Consider the following 12,220-nt stretch of genomic DNA (forward strand, 5'->3'; position numbering starts at 1 on the left):
CCTTAATTACCTCCACTCAGCCCCAGCATGTGACTTGCTTCCAGAAAAGAGGGCACTTTGTTTAAATCATTTTCCTGGCCATCTGCGGGGCTGAGCTGCTCTCTAATCTTCGTGTGAGGAAAGCTGTCCTCCTCCACCACCACCACCTTCAGTATTTCCACCCCCTCAGAGCCAATAGCTGGGTAATAATTTACTTCCTTGCATAAGCCACTCCTTGAAAATATTCTTGTGACCTTCAGGCTAATTCATAAAAACAAAAACAGCAATCGGGAGGCAGGGAAGGGAGAAGCAGGACAATTGTAGTTAGAAGATCACATTCTCCTACTTCTTGAGAGGCCCTGAGAAGCTTGCTTTCGAGAATTCCTTCCTTTGGCAGGTAAAGTGTAGATTTGCATACTTATTTCATATTCAGATATTTTTGAAATAGCACTGTGAAATTGCAATGTTCTTTTTTGTTTGGGGATTGGATGGTTGGTCCTAAAACCATGCAGCAAAGCAGTACCTTATAACTGATCTACTTGAATGCATGCATGCACACTGTTTATGTATCTCCCCAACTCAGTAATCATTTTGATTCATAGCCCAAGTCAGTTGGCGTAGTGTCACAAAGAGTGATATGTCCTAATCGGCAGTTAATGCCAGAGGATATCAAGAATTAAAAGGCAAAGTATTAAAAGCAAAAGGCAAAAACTTCCAGGATCAGCAGCAGCTAGCCCTTCAAATTCCTTTCAACCAGAGGCACCAAGATAAAAATTATTTATACACGTTAAAAACAACAACGGTTTATCTCAGTTTTCAGTGGGAGTTGCTCAGGGTAACAAGTCCCTGAGATAAAGTAGTTGAGAGTACATAAGGTGGGAAGAAAAAGAAAATACGTGCACAAAAAGAATTTTAGTAAGCAAAATCACGGAGCTCACTCAAACCCAACCGGCTCCAGGACGATGTGGACAATCCTCAGCCAGAGGATAGCTTTCTTCCAAAGTGTAAGTTTGCTTTGGCTCGAGCTTTTGTGGGCAACAGTCTTGTGCAAAATGGTATTGATAGTTTAGTTGCTGCATAGATTAATCATGCAAACCTTCTACAATTTCCAGCAGTATGAGAGAGACCAAACCTAGCGTTTGGTTTGATGGGCAGGCCTATGGACAAGCCCGTGGCAGAAATCCTAGCACCCACAAGCCCCTGTTTTTTGGGATAAACAGCATTGGGTACAATGCAGAAGAAGCAAAGTAGAGTTTCCTGATCAAACTTTTAGACATATGATAGCTCTTGAACTTTAGGGTTTTGTTCGTTTGTTTATATTTAAAGACAACAGCTAAAGATGTGGGCTCTCTGGAAATAAATACGGAAAACTGGTAATGATATAGAATTAGCATTATGGAATAAGGGATATTCCAATCAAGTAAGTAATTCCTAAAATGGCTTTCAAGTTCCATATCAAGAAATAGAACAGAGGGATGACAGATCCCAAATAAAAACAAAATGTAATTATCAGAAAGGACCCTTTATTAATATGTCAGAACCACCGCTCCATAGGGCTACAGGAAATTTCTCTCTGCTTGAATGAATAATATTTATTTGGAAACTAGACTGTGAAAAGAAAGAGACTGCAGTTTGGATTGAGAGCTTTAGGGTGGATTCCTGCATTGAGCTCCCCCCCCCCCATGGGAGGGGGTTGGACTCGATGGCCTTATAGGCCACTTCCAACTCTACTATTCTATAATTTTATGGTTCTATGACTGCCAAGAAAAGAAAGAAAGAAAAGAAATAGGAAGTAGCTACTGATTTCATAATAACCCTCAATACTAGGGGTAGGCAACATTGACCCTATGAGCACCATTGTGGCCCTAGATACCTCACTTAGACCCTTCAGTGTGTCCTATCCTTCCACTGTTTATTTTATGTATTTACTTATTTATTTATTTATTACATTTATATACCGCCCCATAGCTGAAGCTCTCTGGGTGGTTTACAAAAGTTAAAAACAGTAAACATTTAAAAAGTATACAAAATTTAAAACCATCAAAATGTAAATTTTCTTAACAGCAGCTTGGATTGCTGTGAAATAGTTTTCTGTTGGTGCTGAAAAGAATGTAGGAAGCCCAGCCCCTACCTCTGCCTCATACTCAGCCTTTTGGCAGGCTACCGGTCCTTTAACATACCTTCCTTCGCAGTCATTTTGACCCATGGCAGCCATTTTGTGGTGGTGCCCAGGACAGTTTGTCAAATTGCCAAATATGCCCAAAGGCCCAAAAATGGTTGGCTATCCCTTCACTATACTGTAGTAACTATAGTATTAATTATATATTTTTAATTCCTTAGAAAATAAAATGTGTCAGTCTTTAGTCTTTATAGAATTTCCTTTGGCTCTTCTTGCATTCTGTTGCTTCATTCATTTCAGTTAGGCTTATGCATATTTACCACACAAACTCCATTAAAACAAATGAGACTTGAATATCAGTAGTAGTACTTGGAGGGCAGTTTTATCTCTGCCTTACAGATCTAAACAATAATACCCAACATGGCAGGGAGAGAGATATGACACCACTACACTGTCATACAAACATATAGGAAGGAACATTATGTATTTCACATACTCCGCCCATGACAGGAAGAGGGAAGTACACTGGTCCGAAAAGCACAGAAAACAGCCCAACTCACAGCGTCCTTGGAAATACCATCAGTGCCCTCCAGTCAGGGACAGTGTGGCGATTCTGCAGAGATAACATGATGCGGCTGCGGAGATAACGTGGTAAAGTTGCAGAGATGCCCCCAATGTAGGGTGGGAACAGGATGCAAATCCATTCACAATGACAAGGACACACACCCATTTCAACCTTCGGCCTCACACACAGTGCCACTGAGGGAGGTAGAGAGTTAACCGATATGCAGGTGATGTGATGCGCATGACACACTACTCCAAAACAAATGAACACCAGTAGCGTATCCAATTTACAAATTTACAGAGGTAGGCCAGACCTACACCTTGTATCAAATCATTTTGAATGTGGAATTAAAAGCAGGAAATAACACTATGAAAGCAGTATATGGAATGTGTAATGTGCCCCAACAGTTATCAGTGCGCTTCAGTGCTGCTATAGAGCAGTAGTGTAGATCTAGCCTGTGTGAGCATTTTGCCAAGCAGGGAAAGGAAAGAGCCAGGATAGGCAATAAGAGAACTGACAGCCACACACAGATAGCAGTAAGCCACACACAACCTTCACTGGCTCACACTGCATAGGGCAGGGCACAGGGTTGAAAAACTGGAGAAGTGAGTTTGAGCCCCAAATGACCGAGGGGAATCTGACTCCACTTACCTTTTTCATGCCTGGCCAGCAACAGTCTTGTCAGAGGCAACGGAGTGGGAGCGCCAAGCACTCAAACCTGCACTTCAAACACCAGAGAGCAGTTCTCTAAACACTCAGGCCCTAACTAGATGAGGTGCCAGTCATGAGATTAGCTGTAGTGTGCAGTATTTTTTTAGAGCCTAAATTACAGGCACGGAGGGCCTGCTCTGGAATGGGATCTGGTGGGGATAAGGGGCTTTAAATCTTTGCCTCCACTGTAGTCTCTCTCCAGATGGGGAGGGTACACTTTTAATCTCCAATGGGATGGGGGGACTCCCATTGCTTCAGTGGGAGTTTTTTTTTTCTCCAGTGAAAATTGCAGGTGTAGGCCTTCCCATCTAGATCAGGCTTGACAGACTGCAGGATAGCAAGTGCAGTCAGTATCTCTCATAGCTTCCTCCATGTTAGGAATGCCATCACCTGTTGCCTAACTGTCTGTCATAGAGTGGCTAGGGTGCAGGAGCCTACCAGAGCAAGTAAGTTGACAACCTCATAGAGGAACAGCTGGGGGCATCCTGGTCGCTTTCACTGAATATGGTGTGGGGAAACATCCTGTACTTGTGGGAAAGTAGCCTGTGGAAAGCAAAGGGAGACACAGCGAGAGTTAACCAGCACCTGGAACACTCTGAACCTAGATGCACAGTAGGTATTTGTGAGGAGGAGAGTGAGTGGTGTCACCCATGTTCTGAGCCAGTGCTCATGCCTCAGCTTCTCTCCCTACATAAGGAGACTGGGTCCATATTCCCTCCTCCACTTGGGGGTTTCACTGGAATGCCATATACGTAGGAACAGTCTGTAATGCTCCATGTGACTGAGCAATGATCCTGCAAGGCAGAAGTACTTATGAGTGTTCTGGACACCGGTGGCAACGGTTGGAGTAGAGTGGCTTGCATTCTCCAACAGAGAGTTTACCTGTGTGTATGGGTGAGCTTATGATGTGTGGGAGACACAGATCCCAGCTGTTGAGAGTGTAATTAGCAATACACTTTGGAAGGAAACAGCATTCACATGTAATGGGGGGATGTGATGTGTGGGTGTTCTAATCTTCCATCTCCAGTTGTGGAAGTAGATGAGAGGGGAGGCTTCCTGGAGTCCCAAGGGAAGGTACCTCTTAGGGTTCTAGGCAGATGTGCTAATGTTCCTTCCTATGTTTTTGTGGACAGGCGACAAGATACAAAATGCCAGTACTCCCCATTTCCCCTCACCAGAGTGTTCTAAGTGGGCCAGAGACATACAACCCCATGCCATGCACCCTATTGCTTTAATGACATGATGTTTCCAGATGAGGCACCATGACCCTACCCCATTCACAGACATTTATGGAGGGTTCAGTCTTTGATGTCTCCCACTCATGACCCTCCTATGTTTTCTCGGTTCTGATTCCATCTTTTTTCCTTAATGCACAAAATCTGTTAATGAGAAAATGATGGAACAGCTGTACAATGCCTTTTAATTGCTAGCATTAGGAACTCTGTGTCTGGAAACACCCATGTTCTCTTGCTGTGGGGGTTATATAGTGGTGGGGGTGTACTGTGATTGGGTGCTGATATATGGTCCCAACCTGTCATGGTGATGGGGGAAGAGCAGAAGACAATGGGGAGCACTGGTTCTTGTTTTGTTTTCCTTACCATTAACTTGACTGGGAGGAATTTTTCTCATGCCAGCTCTGTCGTTGGTATCAAGTCCTGTCATTTGGGAGTGTTTTTGTTCAGGGTATGAAGGGTTTCCTGCTCACATCTCCATCTCCACCCTGTTTTGGCTGCTATGCTGGTAGAGTTTTGTCCACATATATTTCTTGTCAGCAGCCTATCTCACCTTCTGTCAAATCCTATAACCCCTCAGTTGGTGTAACTGAAGTAAAGGATTGCACTTTTACCGCCAGGTAAGTGTGTCTAGGATTGCAACCTAACGCTTTTCTACATGGGATTCCTAGTTGTTTTTCAAGCTCAGTTCCTTTGTTGCAAATCCTCAATGGCTGGTTTTGAAGTAGGCTGTTATGTATAATTTATTAATGTCTGGGGCAGTGACTGGAAAAGAAATATGCATTCCTGTTCTGGGACGCGTGAAAGTGCACTTTCATGTAGAACTGTATACCAATGGCTTGTATACATGAGCATGGTTTAAGCTGGGTGAACGTGGCCATGAGCAGGGTTTGGATGTGGCTTATTTGAGCCTCTGAGCTGAACTTGTGACCCTGATTATAAAATAAGTTGATGATGTAGAGATCTCTGAAAGATGCCTGGTCTTGCCCCCATACTTTCTTCCCTGCTGCTGATCCTTGTTGCTCATCGCTTGCCGCCATCTTCTTCTTTTCGTTTCGTGTGCCAAAAAGTAAACATAAGGGTAGGAGATAACAATGATGAGGGCCTAGAGGACATTGCATAGAGGCAGCACGGAGAGCAGGGAGCAACCATGTTCTCCAGAACGCTGAACCAAACCCAAATATATTTGACCACACGGAGCAACACAGTTCAAGTGGTAACAGCTGTCGAGTCAAAACATGTTTTATGCTGGGGAAGCAAGTATGCTGTAGTTTCCAATAAAAAAGGACTTTGAGAACAGGGATGCAATTGACCTTTTGCATTGCAAACATTCCTAACACATTTTCAACGTAAGGACATCCCCTGTTTTGCAAAGTTGGGACGAAATGCAGGCAGCTCCTCCATTTAACGCAGAAGAGAAGGACACTCTTTTGCCAAAAGCTCATGTTCTGCAGGACTAGGAGGGCCTTATTAATCCTATGGTGTTGGTTGCCTTCAGGCTGAAATCTGGCTCCATTTCATATATCAAATATTTATTTATGTATTTATTGCGAGACCACATTACGCCAGTCCTTTTCCAGCTTCATTGGCTGCCAGTCCAGGTCCGGGCCCGATTCAAAGTGCTGGTATTAACATTTAAAGCCCTAAATAGCTTGGGGCCAGGTTATCTGAAGGAACGCCTCCTCCCATATGTACCTGCCCGGACCCTAAGGTCATCTTCAGGGGTCCTTCTCCGTGAGCCCCTGCCAAAGGAAGTGAGGCAGGTGGCTACCAGGAGGAGGGCCTTCTCTGCTGTGGCACCCCGGCTGTGGAATGAGCTCCCTAAGGAGGTTCGCTTGGCACCTACATTATATGCTTTTAGACGCCAGGTGAAGACCTTTTTATTCTCCCAACATTTTAACAATCTATAAATACATTTTAACATGGTGTTTTAAATTTGTAATTTTGCATTCCTGCTGTTTTTATCTGGTTGAGCTTTTTTATTGTATTTTATATTATGGTTTTATACTGTTGTTTTATATTATGAATGGTTTTAATTTTTGTGAACCGCCCAGAGAGCTACGGCTATTGGGCGGTATAGAAATGTAATAAATAAATAATGCATTTCTATGCTGCCCAATAGTCAAAGCTCTCTGGGAGGTTCACAAAAATTAAAACTAGAAAGTATAATTTAAAGTATAAAACTTAAACCACAATATAATCCAGATATTTAAAATACAGGTCAGGAAGGCAGGGCTCCTGCAGCTTTAACAGTTGCGATGAAGAGGGAATTTCATCAGGTGCTGCATGCATATGAATGACACCTGCTGAAATTCCCTTTTCTATACAGCTGTTAAAGATACAGGAGCCCTGTCCTCCTTTTCATATAAATAAAAAGGCTGGTGGTATTCAAAGTATCTAGGGTCTGCTTAAAGGGCTGAAGAAAGGGATCCAAGAACAGTTCTCAGGAAAAGGAAGCACCAGGAGACTTTTCTTCATTTTTTTAACTCCCTCACGCTTTGTGTGTGTGAGGCATTTCAGGAAGGAAACAGTTGGAGGGGGAGGTTTAATTCTTCCCTTTCAGTGCATGGTTGTCCTGATCCAAATCAGGGCCACACACATTTACTCTAGAGTCAACACAAAGAGAGGGGTCATCTACACACTACGTAATGAATATGACGTAGCTTGACCCCCAGATCCCTCACAGTTGTTTCAGAGTAAAAGGGGAAAAAAGGACAGGAGACCCAATAATGGATCTTCTGTATCATGTCTGTTTCATTCCTCCCATTGGGGGTAGGGAGAGATCCTGATAGGATTGGTTGCAGGCAGCTTTCCGAGGACTGTAGCATTTAGAAGTTTAGTTGGATTTGCTGTCATGTAATGTAAGGTGACCATATTTTGGAAACCAAAAAGGAGGACAACATGGTCGCCCCCAAGGGTGCGTGTCCAGCACCAAGGGGGCATGCCCACCCGAACATAGCCATGGTCACATGTCTGATTTTACAGCACACATTTAAGACAAATCTCTTCTACATAACATCTTAATGTTAAAATCACTGAAATAAAGAACAAGTGAGAGATTCAATGTATCTGAAATTAACTTCACTCACTCCTACTTTTGTAGGTTTTGCTGTACTTTGAAGCTTTTGCTATACTCTGTGTGTTACATTCTCCCCTTCCCTCAAATATCTTTTCTGACTGTATCTTCACTCATTGCAAGCTGCTGTTGTTGTTAACAGGGTTTGCTACTGGCCCCAGATCTGTTTCAAATTTGGTATGGCTAAAGCTCTACCTAAAAGCTATCATGGTGCCAACTTTCAGCTCTTTATCTTTAAAAATGACAGTTTAAAAAATAATAATTTTAAAACCTCATTTTTTAAAAAATTCCTAAAAAATCAATGGATGTACGGATCTGTTTCAAATTTAGTGTAGCTAAAGCTCTACCTAAATCCTTTCATGGTGCAAAGTTTCATCTCTTTATCTTTAAAAATGACAATTTAAAAAATAATAATTTTAAAACCTCAATTTTTAAAAAAATCCTAAAAAATCAATGGATGAACGGATCTGTTTCAAATTTGGTATGACTAAAGCCCTTCCTAAGAGCTACCATTGTGCCAAGTGTCATGTCTTTATCTTAAAAAATGACGGAGTTATAAGCATTTTTGTTAATTCCCATTAGAGCTGCTCTTTGGGGGAAAATCCGGATTTCCCCTCCCCCTCCCGGATTTGCCATCAAAAACCCGGGCAAATCCGGTCACATGGTCACCCTATGTAATGTGTAAAAGAGCTCTCAAAACAGCTGGACCAATTGGTATTCAGGATATGAAGCTGTAATTATGGCAGATACCTCAGCATTGAAAGGATCTTGACTGCTTAATATTTAATTGCAGTGTTTAATGATTAAACAGCCTGGTTCTTCTTTTGATTTGAACCTGGTATCATGAGGAAAAAAGATTCCCACAGTTCACCACCACGTCTCATGTGGTGTGGTTCTATCAACACGGGAGACACAATGTGCGGGGAGGATAATTTACAGCTCAGTCCTCTTGGTTAAACATTTTACTACCCTGGGAAATATCTTGATGCTGGAATGAAAAATGGGAGCTGCCTGGGCAGAGAATGTGACAAAGTGAGTCTCTCCACACTCCCTTAACTGTTTATTAACAATTTTAGAAATACATTCACATTTGTATCTCAGCCTTTTCCCCATCTGCTCAGGATTATGAATTTAGAGATTACACTATTATTTCCCCTTCACAACAATCCTGTGGTATAGGCTAAGCTGAGAATTAATAGCTAGCTCCAAATGAGTTTCACGGTTATGTCAGAATTTGAACCCACTTCTTCCGAGGCAAAATCTAATATTATCCATCACACCACACTAGCTCTCCCTGGTTTACAACACGTCTGGCCTCTTAATCTGTCTGATCCATCATTCTGCCACTTCTCTTTTACCTGAAGTTTTTTTTATTTAAAATATTTCTTGGACCAAGACAGCCTACAGCAATAAAACACATAAAACTGATACAATATTATGAAAGATAAAAACAGTAAGACTGCAATAACAACACTGTTTACAAGGACTTTGTTCCCTGGTAATATGTGAGCATTTTCTATTGTGGAAAGGTTTATGTGATACACCATGTGGTAGTGGTTCTAGCACTAGCAGTGTTAAACAGTTACTATTTTGTAGACCAATGTAGTCCCTTTAGACTAGTGGTGTAGTAAAGACGGGGCTCACAGGGAGGCAGTGCTAGCACTTAATAGCAGGGACGCTGATGTTATCTGCCATCTCCCCAACACCACCATCCACCCTAACCTCCCTGTTCACTCTGAGTTTAGCCAGGGTGACCATATGGAAAGGAGGAAAGGGGCTCCTGTGTCTTTAACAGTTGTATAGAGAAGGGAATTTCAGCAGGTGCCATTTGTATGCATGCAGCACCTGGTGAAATCCCCTCTTCATCACAACAGTGAAAGCTGCAGGAGCCCTGCCTTCTTTTTTATCTGTTAGAGGGCAGGTCTCCTTCTGCAGCTTTAACTGCTGTGATGAAGGAATTTCACCAGGTGTTTGATGACACCTGCTGAAATTCCCTTTTCAATACAACTGTTAAAGACACAGGAGCCCCTGTCCTCATTCCTATATGGTCACCCTAGTTTAGCTTCAATCCCCACAGTAGCTGGGGGGGGGGAGGAGGGAGTGATGCATTTTCTGAGCAACAATATATTGTTCCCTGTTGCAGTGCAAAGCATTTTGGGGTGACTTGGTCTTGAATGGGCAATTAAGTCAGATTATTTTTTACAAAAGACCTGCTCCTGCTGGAGATGAAAACTGTTAGAATTGTTTTGCTGATACGGATCAGCACAGTTGCCCCCATTTTTGGACTGTCCTTGGGGGCGTGGCTATGGGGACTGTCGAAATGAGTGCCTGCAATTCAAAGTTTACCCTTGCACTATTGCTTGGGACCTAGGCTGGTGGGAGCTGGGACAGGGATGCTGGTAGCTTGCAGAGAAATTTAATTGAGAGAGCAATTCTATGATCCCTGGGCAAGTGTTCCAGGGTGCATAGGATAGTTTGGATTTTCCCATCTGTGGTCAGAAACAACGCACTGAACTCAGAAGGGGGAGTTAGAGATCCAATCCCCCTTCCCTTTGCAGCCAGCGTGGAGAGTACCACGCCAGCTGCCTCTCTGAGGTCGGAAACTTGACCTTGGAGAGGTGGAAAAGGGGGCGTCCAGTGGGCAGGGTGGGGACGAGACAGGAGAGGACAGGGTACAATTTATCCTAAGCCTTCTTCCCTCCGCCTTCGAAGTGCCCTCACAAGACAGGCTGAAAATCCCGTCCAGCAAAAAAGCAAAGAGCGGAGTTGGGGAAGCAAAGATGATCTCCGTCACTCGTCCTGTCCTGCCGGCTTCAGTACAGCAGGGCATAGGAATCTCATAAGCCTCCGGGTTCAAAGGCTTCCAAGCAGTAAGAGTGCCTTCCATAGGATTGTGCCCTAAATGAGTTACTTGTGAAGGCCTCCTTTGTAAGTTACACATACTAAGGAGATTGTGGGACATTTTCTGACCCCAAAAAGCTTGCCTCTAAATTTGAAAAAATTAGTATCACTACGATTTTTCCAGGATTTTGTCTAAACTTACTTGTACCTGAGTAACCTGTTCTACACCAGTTCCTACTCACCACCTTCTCTTTGTATTTAAAAAAAGAGAGTGTCATTCCAGGGAGGGCCAAATGGTATTTCAAATAATGCTTGTTTGGATTGGATTGGGCCTCTTGTGTGCTGTCTCTAGCACTACCAGTTCTTGCTTTTTACATTTAGAAAATAACAAAGAGTCCTGTGGCATCTTAAAGCAGGAAATTGCCCTGCAACACAGTGTCTTGTAAATAATTCATGCCCATAGTGTACCAGCACTTTTGCCACATTTTATTTCATTTTACCTTTGTTCCTTGCCATCTTGGACATTTTCAATGTCTTAGATTTGATTTCACACACACACACACACAAATAATGGTGAATTTGAATGGCTGCATCTATACAGTCACCAATAATTTAGGTGTGTAGAGTGCCAAAAAGTGTGCCCCCAAATGGGGGAAGAGGTACCTAGAGAGACCATCATGTTGCTGGATTCCAAGCTTATGAAATACCTACTTTAGCGTCATTTAATAATAATAATAATAATAATAATAATAATAATTTATTTATTTATTTATTACCCGCCTCTCCCTTTGGATCGAGGCGGGGAATAACATTAGTGCAGGACTCAACACATTTTTAAAATTCTTGATTTTACATTAATCTGGGTAGGCTTGCCGGAAAAGGCTAGTCTTCAAAGCTGCCTTAAAATCACAGAGGGAGTTAATATTATGAATCTCCTCCGGCAGGCCGTTCCATAATCCAGGGGCGACAGAAGAAAAGGTCCTCTGGGAAACTGATGTCAGCCTAGTCTTGGCTGACTGAAGTAAGTTCTCCCCAGAGGACCTGAGTGTGCGGGGCGGACTGTATGGAAGAAGGTGATCCCACAGGTAACCTGGACCCAAACCATTTAGGGCTTTAAAGGTAATGACCAACACTTTGTACTTTGCCCGGAAACTAATTGGCAGCCAGTGGAGTGATTTTAATGTTGGGGTAATATGCTCACCCCTAGATGTACCGGTGACCAACCTGGCTGCCATATTTTGAACTAGTTGAAGTTTCCAAACTAGGTACAATGGTAGCCCTATGTAGAGCGCATTGCAGAAGTCGAGCCTTGAGGTTACCAGCACGTGCACAACTGTCTTTAGGTCTTCTGACTCTAAGAAGGGGCGCAGCTGGCGTATCAGCCGAAGCTGATAGTAGGCACTCCTGGCCGTCGCGTTTATCTGGGCTGTCATTTGGAGCAACGGATCCAGGAGCACCCCCAAACTGCGAACACAGTCTTTCAGGGGGAGTGTAGCCCCATCCAGAACTGGTTGACACACCTCCAAACCTAGGTCAGAGCCCTTGACAGCAAGCACCTCTGTTTTGTCTGGATTCAGCTTCGGTTTGTTTTTCCTCATCCAGCCCATTACCGCCTCCAAGCATTAATTCAGAGGAGACACACTATCCTTAGCTGATGCTGTTATTGAAGGCATAGAGAAATATATTTGGGTGTCATC

At 43.2% G+C, this 12,220-nt stretch overlaps 1 protein-coding gene across 2 annotated transcripts in view; it reads left to right on the plus strand.

The window, feature by feature from the left end:
• Positions 1 to 266: 266 nt before the first annotated feature.
• The window catches only part of SGK2 (serum/glucocorticoid regulated kinase 2), a 53,912-nt gene continuing 41,958 nt past the window's right edge, over positions 267 to 12,220 (plus strand). For both annotated transcript variants that reach the window (XM_063145446.1, XM_063145432.1), the window contains exon 1: positions 267 to 376. The gene's annotated coding sequence lies outside the window, so the exon portion shown is untranslated. The remainder of the gene's footprint in view (positions 377 to 12,220) is intronic.

Source organism: Elgaria multicarinata, chromosome 1 (genome assembly GCF_023053635.1).
Source record: "Elgaria multicarinata webbii isolate HBS135686 ecotype San Diego chromosome 1, rElgMul1.1.pri, whole genome shotgun sequence".
NCBI lineage: Eukaryota > Metazoa > Chordata > Lepidosauria > Squamata > Anguidae > Elgaria > Elgaria multicarinata.